This window comes from Stegostoma tigrinum, chromosome 23 (genome assembly GCF_030684315.1).
Source record: "Stegostoma tigrinum isolate sSteTig4 chromosome 23, sSteTig4.hap1, whole genome shotgun sequence".
In the NCBI taxonomy this organism is placed as follows: domain Eukaryota; kingdom Metazoa; phylum Chordata; class Chondrichthyes; order Orectolobiformes; family Stegostomatidae; genus Stegostoma; species Stegostoma tigrinum.
Window position 1 is genome coordinate 21,756,575 of NC_081376.1, and position 15,581 is coordinate 21,772,155.

Here is a 15,581-nt window from a genome sequence, read left to right on the forward strand (position 1 = left end):
GGCAGCACAATGGCAAAGTGGTTAGCACTGCTGCTTCACAGCGCCAAAAACTTGGGCTCAATTCCAGTATAGGTGACTGTGTAGAGTTTCCACATTCTTGCTGCGTCTGCATGGGTTTCTGCCAGGTGCTCTGGTTTTCTGCCACAGTCCAAAGATGTGCAGGTTAGGTGGATTGGCCATGTAAATTGTCTGTGGTGTCCAGGAATATGCACGCTGGGGTGGGGGTCTAGGTGGGATGCTTTTTGGACAGTCAGTGCAGACCTGATGAGCAGGATAGCCTCTTTCTGCAGGGATTCTATGATTCTTAGTGAGTAAAAGTTAGATATATTGGGCTTGATTCCATTGGAGTTTCAAGAGTAAAAGGGTGAATCCAGAATCAGAGGACACACTTTAAAAATAAGGGGTAGGCCATTTAGAACAGAGTTGAGGAAAAACTTCTTCACCCAGAGAGTGGTGGATATATGGAATGCTCTGCCCCAGAAGGCTGTGGAGGCCAAGTCTCTGGATACTTTCAAGAAAGAGATAGATAGAGCTCTTAAAGATAGTGGAATCAAGGGTTATGGGGATAAGGCAGGAACAGAATACTGATTGTGGATGATCAGTCATGATTATAATGAATGGTGGTGCTGGCTTGAAGGGCCGAATGGCCTATTCCAGCACCTATTGTCTATTGACTTGACTGAAATGTATGAAATCCTGAATGGCTATTACAGGTTGACATAAAAAAGATGTTTCCTCTTTTGGAAAAACCGGAACTAGGGGGCTTTTTTTTAATATTCGGAGTCACCATTATATGACAAAGATGAGGACATTTTTCTCTCAGAGGGTTGTGAGATATTAGAGCTCTCTGCCTCAGAAAGTGATCAAAACAGGGACAGTAAGTATTTTTAAGGCAGAGGTAAATACTTAGGCTAGGGAATCACAGGCAATTGGGGAGGATGGAAATGTAGAACTTTAAAGATATCGAGATCAGCCATGGTCTCAGTGAATGGCTAGCTGGTCGAGGGTCAAATGGTCTTTTATTGCTCCTATTTTGTATATTTATATGTTTTTGCAATTGCAATTCTATTTTGGTTCCATAGACGTTGAACTCTGCTTTCTGAGGTATTTTCTTGTAACAAATTAATTCTAATGATGACCATAAATCCATTGTTGATTGTTGGAAAAATCTGTCTGGTTCACTAATATCCTTCATTGAAAAAACTGCCATCCTTTCTTGAAACAAAAACAGAAGTTGGTGGAAAAGCTCAGCGGGACTGGTAGCATCTGTGAAGAGAAGTAACAGTTGACATTTTGGGTCAGGTGACCCTTCCTCAGAACTGAAAGTAGCTAGGAAAATGTCAGTTTATACGCCGAAGATAAGGTGGAGCGAAGGGTTAAGGTGTGAACAATAAGTGGGAACAGAACCTAACGAGACAGAACAGCAGTTGGACTACTCAGTTGGACTAAGGAGTAGAGAACAATCTGGCTAGGAGGGTGAATAGCTGTTAATGAAGACTGTTAGTGGCTAACAATAGGCAGTGTGTAATGGCAGATCATGAGGTAACAATACCTGGTGAGTGGGGTAGGGGGCTAGGACATGGGAGAGTTCAGGCCCTCAAATTATTGAACTTGACATTGAGTCCGGAGGGCTTCAGGGTCTCCAGGTGGAAAATGATCTTCTGGACGTGGATGCTGGTGAGATGGTAGATAAGGTCAAGGGGTATCCTGTCACAGTTGCGGGAGGGAAGAGATGATTATTCGAGCTCACTTGAGTATCTTAACTGCTTTTTAAATTAATCCAGAACTTCTTCCTCCATCACCCTTTTCAGGGCATGTTCCAAGCACTGTATTGATTACTATTTCTGTAATGAAATGTTTCCTTACATAAGTCCTTAGCTGGCATTTCTGTTAAAAATATACGGTTTGTACTCTTCAGGTTGTGCAAATGAGAAATAGTTTTGTACTGCACAACTTAATTTTTACAACCAATATCAATTGTATTCTCCAGCTCTATTTAAATGTGCCCACAATTTCCAGGCTGATTACTACCCTGTGCATCTGGGTACAACAAACAGGAAGTGACTCAGAAGCAGTTAACTTAATTTGCATTTTTCATAATTCGCCAGCAGGTGCATATATTGAAAACACATTCTGTGTTATCTGCAATCAGCACAAATTCAGCAATGGCTCTTGTTATCAGCGAAGCTTCATCAGCACAGCAATTGAGGTTCCCTATTTCATGAAGTAACCACTTCAAGAAACATTTGCAAAAGCTTTTGCCATTTATTTCTTTACACCTCGTTATGAACCGACACATTGCCAAAGAAAATTCCTGAATTCAGAAAAAAATAAAGCTTCTAATCTAATAACTAACTTCTGACTCATCACTCCATAGAAGATCAATTAAAATGGAAATAAATCTGAGTAGTTCCCTGATGAAACCATTTTGCTTATTTGTATTCTTTCATTTCTTCTAACAGAGGATGCTATGAACATTGCTGTCAGAACTTATTATAGTGACATTTCTTTTTTTTTGTCTTTGTATTCACTAAGCATATATCTGAGGTTTAAGCTAAATGGTCTTTTCTTATTCTATACCATTCTACCTTCTTCTCTATTCAACAATACCATCTTGTCTCCAAATCCTTTTCACAAAGACATTGAGGCAAAGTTTTCCATCTTGCAATCTAAGTGTGGATTCTCACCTACAAACAAGAAAGTTTGCCAATTTAAGCTCCAATCAGCTTGAATAGCTTCTCAGTGTGCTATTAGCCTCAACATTAAAGTTCAAATGAAAAGCTTCTGGACCTGGGAGATCATGGTTAGTCTTCAAGGGATGAAGTGGTGAAAAAGTTAAGGTTTTGCTTTTGGATCTCAGGAACAGGGGGTCAAAGACAAGGACTTTTAATTGTTGAAAAGATCTCAAATGTCAACAGTGATCTTTCAACAACCTCTTTTAAAGAACCTATTCCAGTTTCTTCCACAAAATTTGAAATAAGTCATTTTTCAACAATCCTTCAGACTCCAAGAAATTTTAATATGAAGCATCTTTGTAACTATGATCATTGTCTGAAATATTCATGGTGTGAATGTTGCTTGTCGCAGTCCAAGCCAGGATGTTGTCAAGGTCTTACTGCATATGGACTTGGAATCCTTTAGTATCTAAAGAGTCAGGAATGTCTCTGAACATTGTGCAATCACCAGTGATTATCCTCACTTATAACCTTATGATGAAGGAAAAATCATTAAGAAAGTAGTCAAGATGATAATGCCCAGTACACTATGCTGAAAAACTCATGCAATAACATTCTGGGACCGAAATGATTAATCTCCAACAAGCATATCCATCTTTCTTCGCATGAGGTTTCACTTCAACCAGTGGAGAGTTTTCCTACTAATTCCCATTAACCTTAGATTTCCCAGGACTCCTTGATGCCACTGTCTGTCAAATGCTGCCTCAATGCTGAGGGCAATCACTCTCACCTCACCTCTGGAACTCAGCTCTGCTGTCAATGTTTGGATCAGAAGTTTCAGGAGCTGAGTGGCCATGGCAGAACCCAAAGTGAGCATCACTGGATAATAAAGGCCTGATGCAAATTGGAAGAAACTACTAATTTGTTGTTATTTGTTAAAAAAAAATCAACATTATGTTATCTGATCTACCCAAACTTAACTTGTATATTCTTCCAGCCCTCAACTAGCTATCACATAAAATATTTTTCTGGCAGAATGGTAAAAATTGAGCTTCATTCATTTCTAATAATACCACTATTTAGTTACATAGATGAATTTAGGGGGAATCACGTAAATATCAGGGAGAAAAGAAGAGAAGAATACACTGAAATACTGAAGATGAACGGTAGGAAGCTCATGTGAGCATAAACATCCTATTGGGTTGAATAGCCCGTTCCTCCACTCTACATAATCATTAATAAGATATACCATACGCTACACTTCAGTGACAAACTTCTCCATTGTGAAGTAAAACACCCATTTGCCTTTCCTGCTGGTCCATAATTGGATTGATGATTTCAGTGTCTTGTGAATTATAATCATGAGATCGATTTCTTATCAATGTGCTATAACAATGATCAGTTTGAAATGATCACTGTTGTAACAGAGAGCAGCTAAGTGTTTAGCCTGAGCAAATTTGTCCTTTTCTGGCTGTGACAAAAGAAAGGAAAATCTCAGAATATGCGGGAACCAGAAAGAATGACTCCTGGGACCATGGATGTACTGAACTACATTCAGATTAGGATTTTCACCTGAAAGGTTAACTTGTCCTCCTGATGCTGATAAATGTGCATTTTGGATTTCTTACAGTAAACTTGTAACGTTGCGGGGATATAATTAAGAATGATTCTGGCATTAGATGACTTTGTATTGAGGTAGTAGCACTTCAATCTGAGTCAGAAGGTCATAGATTCAAGTTCTATTTCAAAAATTGGAACATGAGATCCTGACTGACATTCAGCAATATTGAGCTAGCGCTTTGCTGTTATAGATGCTGTATTTGTGATAAGACATGAAACATGAGACCTGTCTGCCCTTTCAGATCCCAAGGCAGTACTCAAAGAGCTGGACAGTTCTCCTACAGCCTTGGATAAAATTGAATCCTCAACCAAGTAAAAAGTAATCAATTAACAGATTATCTGATTACTTACATCATTGCTGTCTGCAGGACTTTCACGTACACACACAATTACTGCACATTTCCGTACTTTAGAAAAGCTACTACATTCCAGAAGAGTTTCATTGCAAAGCAATTTGCGCCATCCTGAGGTTGCAAAAGTGCTGCAGAAATACAAGGTTTCTCTTTGTATTATAGTTCTAACATGTGCAAATAAGGCTTGATTTCAGCAATAATACATAAAATACACAACTACATTGAAGAAAGCTAGGTTAAAACATTACAGGTTAAGTGCAGGTTCACTTTGTTATGATATTTTTCAACCAGATTATTAAATTGTTCCATAATTTATTTAGATCTGATGCTGAACTGCATCTCAATTCCATTTACTCATCTTTGCTCCATATGTCCCTTGATAGTCATACTGAAGAAAAACTGAATAATGCCAACCCTGAAAATTTCAATTTACCCAACACTTAGAAATTTTGATCAGAGTTCCAGATTTCCAATAATGTTTTTGTGCACTTCCTGACTTCAGTTTTGAATAACCTTGCTCTAATTTTTGAAAATGTGTTGAATAACCTATCTCTCTTCCTTTGTAGAAGACACACAACCCTGTTCAACATCAAAAGTGAAATAGAAAATACGAACACCAGATGTAATTTGGTATTTCACTTTGCCAGTTCACTTTTAAAGTGAGCCTGTCATTTTACTTGATCAAATTTATTTGAGAAGAATTTATGCAGAAAAATACAGCACATCTGAACACCAGTTGTGTGGAAAAGGTAGAGGAAAAATTGCCAGATTGTACGTCCTTTCATCATTTGTGCATTGATCAGTACTTGAATTCTATTCTCTCGTTTTCGTCTGACTTAACATATATGAAAACAAAATAGTGCAATATTTTTATGGACTTATTTCATCATATTTTAAATCAACTGGAAATATTTATCTAAGAAAGGCCAGGATTTACAAGATCTACATCAAGATGACCAAATTTTTTTTATTCACTTGTGGGATATGAGTGTTGCTGGCTGGCCAGTATTTATTGCTCATCCTTAGCTGCCCTTGAACTGAGTGGCTTGCTAGGCCATTTCAGAGGTTTTCATGGTCATCAATACCTTCTTAATTCAAGATTTTTTTTATTTATTGAATTTAAATTCCACCATCCGCCACAGTGGGATTCGAATCCTGGTTCCTAGACCGTTAGCTAAATTTCCAGATTAAGAGTCCAGCGATAAAACCACCAGGCCATCATCTCACCAATTGGTGATCACTTAGGAAGCAAAATGTTTTGCTTTAGGTGCAAATTGAATAGTAAGTGGTCAAGACATTTAGTAAGAAGCATGTTTGCAGATTTCTTTTGTAATTTATTCATGGGATATGGGAGTGGATGTGGCTGCCACATCTAGGTCAAACGTTGCTTAGAAGACGAGTCACTCTCATCTCTCTTGTGGAATTAAGCTCAATTATTCATGTTTTGGGAAAGGGTATAATGGGGTGTGGAGGAGAATGGTTCTGGCAGAATTTGAACTGGACATCAATTGGCATATTATTATACAGTCAATACGATTTGATAACACTGAACACGTTTCTATCATTTTGTTGTCGAGGTACTGATTGTGCTTGTCTTATTTTTTTGTAGACAGCACATACCTGTGCAATTTTATACAGTCGGGTAGATAGCAGTGTTGCAGCTGTATAAAAAGAGCTTCCTTGACACACAATTAACTCTGGAACATAAGTCTTCAGGACTATAGTCAAAATGTCACCAGAGCCTATAGCCTTTCTGCATTCTACCCAGTTAGCCCTTGCTTCAAATCACAGGGAGAAAGCTAAATTGGCTCAAGGTTGGCTTTTTTTAAATGCAGGAACCTCAGGGAGGCTCCAGTGGATCACTTTTACTGGCTAGATTATGGTCTATTTCTTCAATCTTGGCCTCTGCATTCAAATGTTGGCTTCACAATAATTGAGAACATGTTGTTCCTAGAGCCATCACTTCGCATTAATAGTTTAATTGTCTGTCACCATTCAGGACTAAACATGGCAGCTTTGTAGAGCTTAGCTTAGTTCTGCTATAATATACTACACTTGCTGTTTCGCATGTATGTTGTATTTTATTGGAGTTTCATCAGCCTGGGACATCATCTTCCAGTATACCTGGTACTATTCATGTTCCTGATATTTTCTTCCACACTCCTCAAAAGAATATAAATTGGCTCCTGACCCTCATAGGAATTAGTCATCATATGAGCAAACAAACTGTCTGGTTATTATGGTGAAATAAAATCTGGTGCTGTTAGCCCACAGTTTTAAACTGCTACAACAGTTCCGAATCTATTCCATTTAGGATGTTAGTGGTGCCACACAACATCACAGATGGTTCAGCCTCAGACATGACTTTGTTTGGTCATCATTCCTGCCAATACTGTCCTTTGTGAATACCAAAGCAAAGCACTCGTTAAGGATCTCATGCATTTCTTCCGGCTCCATTCATAAATTCCCTCCTTTGTCCTTGAATGGATACACACTTTCCCTAGCTAGCCTCTAGCTTGTTACGTAAAACACCTCAGGATTTTCCTTAATCCTATTTGGCAAGGACATTTCATGGCACCTTTTAACCTTCCTAACTCCTTCTTTAAGTTCTTTCTGCTTTCTTTATTTTCTCCAAGGGCCATGTCTATCTTCAGTTTCCTAAAGCTTACGTATGCCTCCTTTTCCTTTTTGACTAAACTCACAATTTATGTCATCCAAGGTTCTTAAGTCTTGCTATCCTTATCCCTGTGTATGGTTTGATCAATATTTGATCCAAGTTTAGCAAATCTTCCCTACATTTCAGTCCTATCCCTTTATAAATAAAGTCTAGTGTTTCAGTTTTAATTTTGTGAATGCTTAGTGAATACAAAGCCAAAAAAAAAAGAAATGTCACTAACTTCCTGAGGAAAAGAAACTGCTGTCCATACCTGACCTGGCCTACATGGGACTCCAGAGCAAAGCAACATGGTTGACACGCAACTACCCTCTGGGTAATTAGGAATGAGCAGTAAGTGCTGACATGGCCATTGATGCCTGTATCCCGTGAACGAATAAAAATACACCAGTTTACATTTTTCCCCTACTTGTTTTATATCATTGTTTGTCAGTATCATTGCTGTTTATTTTCCAAAATTCTATTCACAGCTCCTCAAAGATCAGCATTTCTCCAGTCAACTAACCTAGTTTTCATCATCTATTGTTGGGCTGTTTTCCTATTTTTACTTCTCTTATCGGCCTATTTCCATTCCCCACTATGAAATTGAATTGAAAATCTTCTCTTGATAGACTTTCTACATACTGTAGAAACTCCAATCCCTTACTCCATTAACTACCTGCCCTTTCTGATTAAATCAGGGTAACTGAAATTCCCTGTGACTACTATCCTATTTGTGGCTTAATTCCTGAATTTGAAAGTATATTTCTTCCTTTATGTCCGTGCCATTATTAGGTGGTCTGCAGTTTAGTCTGATTAAACGTCTATTATCTATACCCATATGTATCTTATGTTATTCTACTGCCATTACGTTACGTCTAACGAGAACAATTCATCTGCCTCTACATTTCCTCCCTCTATCTTTCTTAAATATGTTAGACCATGAATGTCTAGTTCCATTGTGATTTTTATGTAGCTTTGTTTTAATGATCCATATGATGTTTGCTGTCTCCCAATGCATGATTGCCTCCAGGTTTCTTGTCTTATTACATATACTGTGTGCATTGCTGCTCAGGCATTTTAACTCATTTCTGCTCATTATATTAAATCACCTTTTAAACTCCCATTCTATGATTATTTTTATCGTCTTATTATCAATGTCTTCCTTTACTTGAAGCTTTCCAATGCACAACTGCTCTATTTTGTTTATATGTAAGGCCTTTACATCTCTGGTTCATCCCTTACCCTCAACTTACAACTCTAAAAGCTTTGACTCCTCTCAATTAACCCCTCTATGAGGACATGAGTATCATCCAATTCAGATGGAACTATCTCCATCAGTATGGCTCCATCCTGTTCCAGAATGGGTACCAACCTTCTGACATTAACTCTTCAGCCAGGTATTAATTCTCTTGCTTGCTTCTAGACCTAATTTTCATGTGGTTCAGGGAACAATGCACAGACGATTACTGTCAAGGTCCTGCTTTTTTATTTCAGAGCAGGACCTTCCCCCTGTGGCTACATACAATGCTTGTCCTAATGTGGACCATGATAACTGACATTACCCCTTCTCTTTCCAACTTTCTATCCACAAACTGTGAGATATCCCTTAGCCAGGCAATGGGCAAGCAACACAAAATTGGGAGTGTTCATTTTTGATTGCAAAAGCTACCGCTTAACGTCTAATTAGAGGACCGATTTGCTGTCCCATTTTCTATTCTGTTGTTACATGCTCCCTACCCTTAACCCAATAGGCAACCATGTGAGTCATAGCGATCTGAAAGCTGTCCTCCCTATGAATATTCCTCCTGTACTCACAGACAATAAGTTTATCAGAAACTGTTTGATAAGGTTTGAGACTGCAGTGTTTCTTTCTTAATTTGCTCTAAATCCCCACTATCAGGCTTCCATCAGTCACTCCTTTCTTTTCCTGAACTTGTGCCTCCCTCTCGGGCCTTACTGTACTCTGAATAAAACGGTCCAGAGATCTCGCCACCTCCTTTATTCGTCAGTTTTTCCAACTTGCTCATGACTCTGAGTCAGAGAGACGAGAGTTGGGTACATCTCCTGGAGATTTGTTTGCTTGGGAAGCTCATTCTCCATAAATTCCCATGTCTGCTGTCCAGGTATAGTCTATTTTGCCATATCATGAACTGATTAATTAGTTCTGAGGAAGGGTGACTGGACCCGAAACATGAACTCTGTTTTTTTCTTCACAGATGCTGTCAGACCTGTGGAGCCTCTCCAGCAATTTTGTTTTTGTTCCTGATTTACAGCATCTGCAGTTCATTCGGTTTTTAACTAATTAATTAATTAATAATTACATACCTGCTAACTTCCGCTCATGCCTCTCGTTCCCTCTCTTGGACTATTCCTTGCTGTGTAAGAGAAAAGAACAACACCTCTTCCTTCACTATACCAAATATCCTTACTTCCAAAGACCTCAAGTAAATAGTCTTTCAAAATAGTAATCCATTGAGCTGGGCGTCATGCCCCAAGGTACCCCTTGCTACTTCCTATGCAAGATAACGTATGGCTTAGAAGGGGTGGACGCTGGGAAGTTGTTTCCATTAGGCGGGGAGACTAGGACCCGTGGGCACAGCCTTAGAATTAGAGGGGGTAAGTTTAAAACTGAAATGAGGAGACATTTCTTCAGCCAGAGAGTGGTGGGCTTGAGGAATTTATTGCCACAGAGTGCAGTGGAGGCCGGGATGTTAGATGCCTTCAAGGCAGAGATCAACAAATTCTTGATCTCACAAGGAATCAAGGGCTACGGGGAGAGTGCAGGGAAGTGGAGTTGAAATGCCCATCAGCCATGATTTAAATGATGGAGTGGACTTGATGGGCCGAATGGCCTTACTTCCACTCCTATGTCTTATGGTCTTATAATAGTCTATCTTCACATTGCTCAGTAACAATTCAATTGATTTCTGTCAATTTTACTTCCTGGTGTCAGTGCATCAATAATTAACTTCAAACATTAGATTTCCTCATCAGGCACCACAATCTTTTTTCTGTGTAAATTTCCAAAAACATTGTTTTGATTTGGATAACAAGGTGTAGAGCTTGATCTCAGATTCTCCAGCATCTGCAGTTCCTATTATCTCTGTTTCGATTTGGATGCTTTACATAAGTTAAAAGCTTAATACTTACAGGATAGTTAGTGAATTGTTTGTGAATAATATGAGTTTTTGAGGTCAACATTTTTATTTCAACTCCATGCCACCATAAAGGACATTAGCCACATCCTCCTCTGGTCAATGATACTTAGCTGACTGCCAAGAGCTAATGTGTTTCCCTCTCTCTTGGGATGAAGTGAAGAACGAATGAGTTGGAAACTCTCCAAGGGTTTGAGAAGATTTCTTGCTCTTTTACAAAAAACTGAAATCCTAAGTAGGTTTCTTACCACAGGTGAAAATATATGCCTTTCCTTCCCCTCTCTTGAGTTCAAACTCTAAATTGCATCATCAGGTCCAAGCATAAACCAGGTACAAGCTAAAATGAAACAACTGTCTCTTTTAGTATAACATACCTGCTTCACCTCCATGAATTGTTGCATTTAGATAGCTTTATGGTTAATGACTAGCATATTGAAGTTAGTTTAAATGAGGATAAGCTGTTGATAATTTATTGGTAGAAAAGAACAAGAATTTTGAATTTATATTGCAGGCAGCACATTGAATACACTTGTGCAGCCTGTGCTGTGTGCTAAGTCAATGTCAATCATTCTTGTTAGAAAATATTTGAAATGACCAGGTTTAAATTGTGAAGATGACACAATGTGAGGCTGGATGAACACAGCAGGCCAAGCAGCATCTCAGAAGCACAAAAGCTGACATTTCGGGCCTAGACCCTTCATCAGAGAGGGGGATGGAGTGAGGGTTCTGAAATAAATAGGGAGAGAGGGGGAGGCAGACCAAAGATGGAGAGAAAAGAGGATAGGTGGAGAGAGTATAGGTGGGGAGGTAGGGAGGGGATAGGTCAGTCCAGGGAAGACGGACAGGTCAAGGAGGTGGGATGAGGTTAGTAGGTAGATGAATTGTGGACACTGGAAAAGACATATACCCAAAACACGAAGTAGATGACAGACATTCAGTATATTTCCCCATTGTGTCAACAAAACAGGTGAAAATTATCTATGCAGACTGCTTTTTATTTGCACATTTTAATTCCACAACAGATTAATGCCATCAATTACCACTTAATTAGAGTTGGGTATAAACTTAGACAGCCCTCAATAGAGACAGCGAACTGCAAACAGATTGCACAATGCGCGTAATGCAAGCAAAAATCCCACACTGCCCAAGGTCGTCTATATACTTTCCATCTGTGGCTCTTTCATACAAGTATGGAGGAGAGAAGTGTTACTGACAGTCAAATTAAGCATTTGAAAGCTTTTCAGGTCAAAGTTTGGTCAGGCAGGCGAGAAATATTTTGGATCATGGCCAGTGCTATTAATATTTCAAAGAAAAGAGCCAGTGACCAAACCATGCAATTAAAAAAAACCCTTGCTTTATTTTGAGTTTCCACTCTATTTCATAGCGTCTCTTAAACGAGAAGAAATATTGGTTTTCTTACAAGATCTTAGGCAATGAAGGTTTTCTTTTTAAATTTCAAGAATAATTTAAGACCACAGTGCTTAAGGCTTCATGCTAGTACACATTTGGTTTGAAACCTTTTCAATCTAACAAATTATATGATGAATAAATTAAAAATCCAGTGTCGTGGCAGTGATGCATGCACAAACACACAGGTGCACACCAACTTATGAACGCAAGTGTTTTATACAAAGGATTGACAATACATGGTGTGAACTACTGAATGAAATCTATTTGAGAGTTTTGAATGGTTGAGTTACAAGTTGTAACCAGCCTAAATTATTAATGTCTATATTTAAGATTAAGAAACAGATTTTCTCAATTACTTGTCTGAACACATACAATAAAGGAGTTCATGTGGCAATGTGGTAGTGGTCCTACCTGTGAGTTGGACAACCCAGCATGAAGTCTCACCTGCTCCAGAGGTGTGGAACAGTATCTCTGAACAGGTTGATTAAAGATATCCACTCAATCAGGAAGCTAAGGAGCAGTGGCTCAGTGACAGCATCCCTATTTCTGAACCAGAGCTCTGGGTTCAAGTCCCAGTTGCCATGGAGATGTGTCAAAACATGTGCAAACATGACAATTTTTAAAAAGATCTTTAGACATGGAATATCTGTTACACTGGGTGGGGAATGAGAGGAAAGACTAATAAAGTCAATATGCTCTACATAAAAAGATACATCTATCTTGATTTTGATCGCTACAGCTAGTCATTAATCTATTAATAGTGGTAGCAGGGAATGTTGCCTAAAATCGTAGGTTGAAGACTAAGCTTTCTTTCAGATATGAGGTTGCAATTAGAGTTATTTTGGAGAAGAATGATTTCAATCAAGTTTATAGTGTGGACATGATTTCAGACCAAATTTTCGTGAAACAGAACCTTATAAGAAGTGGATTTGTGGAGATGGGTTATATCTTTATCAAGAAGAAAGTAAGCTATGGCCTTGGCACAGTTGCCCCTTACTAGAAGCAAGATCAGATGAGAAGGATTCTCAGAGCTAGAGACTCAAGAATTGGACACCAATGAATATTTGGAAAATTTTATTCAAATTTATGAACACTCATAGGAAAAGATGTCCTATCAAATGTACATAAATTATGGTCAGACTGATAAATTTAGAAAGCCAATGGATAAGCTATAAAGTATATAATGGAATTTAACAGACTTTTTGTAAGATTGTAAAAGATCTACATTAAGATCCCTAATTCAGTGTTTGCCTTTAAATTCCTGGATTGTGCCAAAGTGTCAAATATGGATAGACTGTTAACTGGAATATTAACCGGTAAAACCTTTTATAATAGTTTTCAAGATACAAATGAAACATTCAGCACGAACAAAAATAAAGTAGGATTCAATGATAGTGGCTTTTCAGGCCATCTAAATATTGGATGCAAGCACCAATGTGAAGAAAGGGTCAAAACTAAAAGAGGCCAAAATCACCTTTGGTAGTTATGACAGGAACTGGGAAACTATACTATAAGAATGAACTCCAGGTATGCATGGAGAATGGTCAACAAATTTTAATATCCAATCCTAAATATCATTATGCAATACGTTGTCCTAAAGGGCATAACACATTTTAAAATGATATTGGCACAGAAGTTCAAAGTGAGAAGAGAGGAATACTTATCAGGCAGAAGGAATCACACTTTAGCCCAGTAATAAATGTTCTAGTTACAGATGCATGCAATGGTCCAGTGTTGGACTGTGGATGTACATTTATTTAAAGAAAAGGAATCTGTTAATGTCTTTATATAACTCTGAGAAGAAAATAGATAGTAGTTATGAATTGTTTGTGCATATATAAACAAAGAATATCTAGAACACAGTGAATAAAAGGAAAGTCAATAAGTTCTCTCCATGAAAGAAAAGATGTGTCTTAATTGTAATCTCTACAGCTGGCTTAGAATATATTAATATGCAAAAAGTGAAAATGATATTTTTGTAAAATTTACCCAATCCATCCGAGGCAAAATTAACATTATGTTTTTAATGCAGTTCAGGTACTTCATGGAATGAGTCAACAGAAATTACTTTTTGTCCATTGTTTATGTTTGCTTACACTGTACCTCATATGGAATGCAAACAAATGACTTGGATGAAGAGAAAAATTTGCCCCAGATTGGTCTCTCTCCGGCCCTATTTAAAAAGACGTGTTCACAAGCAAGGGTTATATGTGAGAAATCAGAGAGATGCACGACAGCTACAATCACCAAGACTAGATAGCTTGGAAGCAGAATGATGGTGGGCAAGTCCAGAATCAAGGGTTATAGTTTAAGGAAAAGGGATAAACCTTTTAGGACTGAGATGAGACATGGTTAAGGCCAAGGTATTGCATTTTCAATAAGGAGGTAGATATAGTTCTTGCGGCCAAAGGGATCAAGAGATATTGAAGGAGGGCAGGATTAGGATATTAAGCTCAATGATCAAATATAATCATATGTGAATGGCACAGGAGGCCCAAGGGTTCAAATGACTTATTTTTGCTCCTCTCTTCCTTGGTTTCTATGTCTAAATCATTACAGTTACCAGTTCTCCTTTCTTTATCTTTCCTACAGTTTAATGTTGGTACGATTGCTATTATGCAGTCCACACATAGATTGTAGTTATAAGGTTAAGCCGAAGGTACAAATACAATGCAAGTGAAAGTGTATTAAAGCATTTCTTGACCTCAAAGATGTTAACATGAAAATTGGCAGCTTTGGACTAAATATGTGCTTCAGAAGAACAACAAGATGATGCCTATTAAAAAAAAACGTATCCAATCAGCTATTCTTCTGAGATTTGTAGGCAGAACCATTTTTGTCTGGGAGCATATTGTTTGTCTGATCAAGGTGTATCATTCATGTATCTTTCTTTGCAGTCTTATTCTTTTTGATTAAGCCCAGGTCTAGTATATTCCAATGGGTTTGCAATCCATCTCACAGTTTCTGAACATACATCTTACAGAACAGCAGAAGAACCACACTTTTTGTCACTGCAAAACATGCTACAGCATGAACATTGAACAGAATTATACAGCGCAGAAACAGACCTGTTGGTGCAACCCTTCAGCAATGACCTGACGTACCAATCTGACTTAATCTCATTTGCCAGCGTTTGGCACAAGTCGCTGTAAATCCTATTCATATACCCAACCAAATGCCTTTTAAATGACTTAATTGTACCCCTTCCACCACTTCTTCTGGCAGTTCATTCCATACACATATCACCCTCTGTGTGAAAATGTTGCCCCTCAGGTCCCTTTTAAACCTTTCCCCCTCTCACCTTAAACCTATGCTCTCTAGTTTTGGACTCCCCTACGCTGGATAAAAGAACTTGGCTATTCACCCTGTCCATGCCCCTCATGGTACTTGGTCTCCAACACTGCAGGGAAAAAAAGCATCAGCCTATTCAGCCTCTCCTCTAGAGCTCAAACTGTCCAATCCTGGCAACATCTTTGTAAATCTTTTCTGAACCCTCTCAAGTTTAACAACATATTTCCCGTAACAGGGAGACCAGAATTGAATGCAGTAGTCTAAAAGTGGCCTAACCAATGTCCTATATGGCTGTGACATGACATTCCAACTCCTATACTTAATGCACTGACCGATGCAGGTAGGCACATCAAATGCTTTCCATACCACCCTGTCTATATGCAACTCCACTTTCAAGGAACTATGCAACCTGCACCCCGGG

General features: G+C 38.5%; 1 protein-coding gene across 2 annotated transcripts in view; it reads right to left on the reverse strand.

The window, feature by feature from the left end:
* The window catches only part of LOC125462423 (probable helicase with zinc finger domain), a 367,554-nt gene that overhangs the window by 126,726 nt on the left and 225,247 nt on the right, over positions 1 to 15,581 (reverse strand). The window lies entirely within an intron of this gene.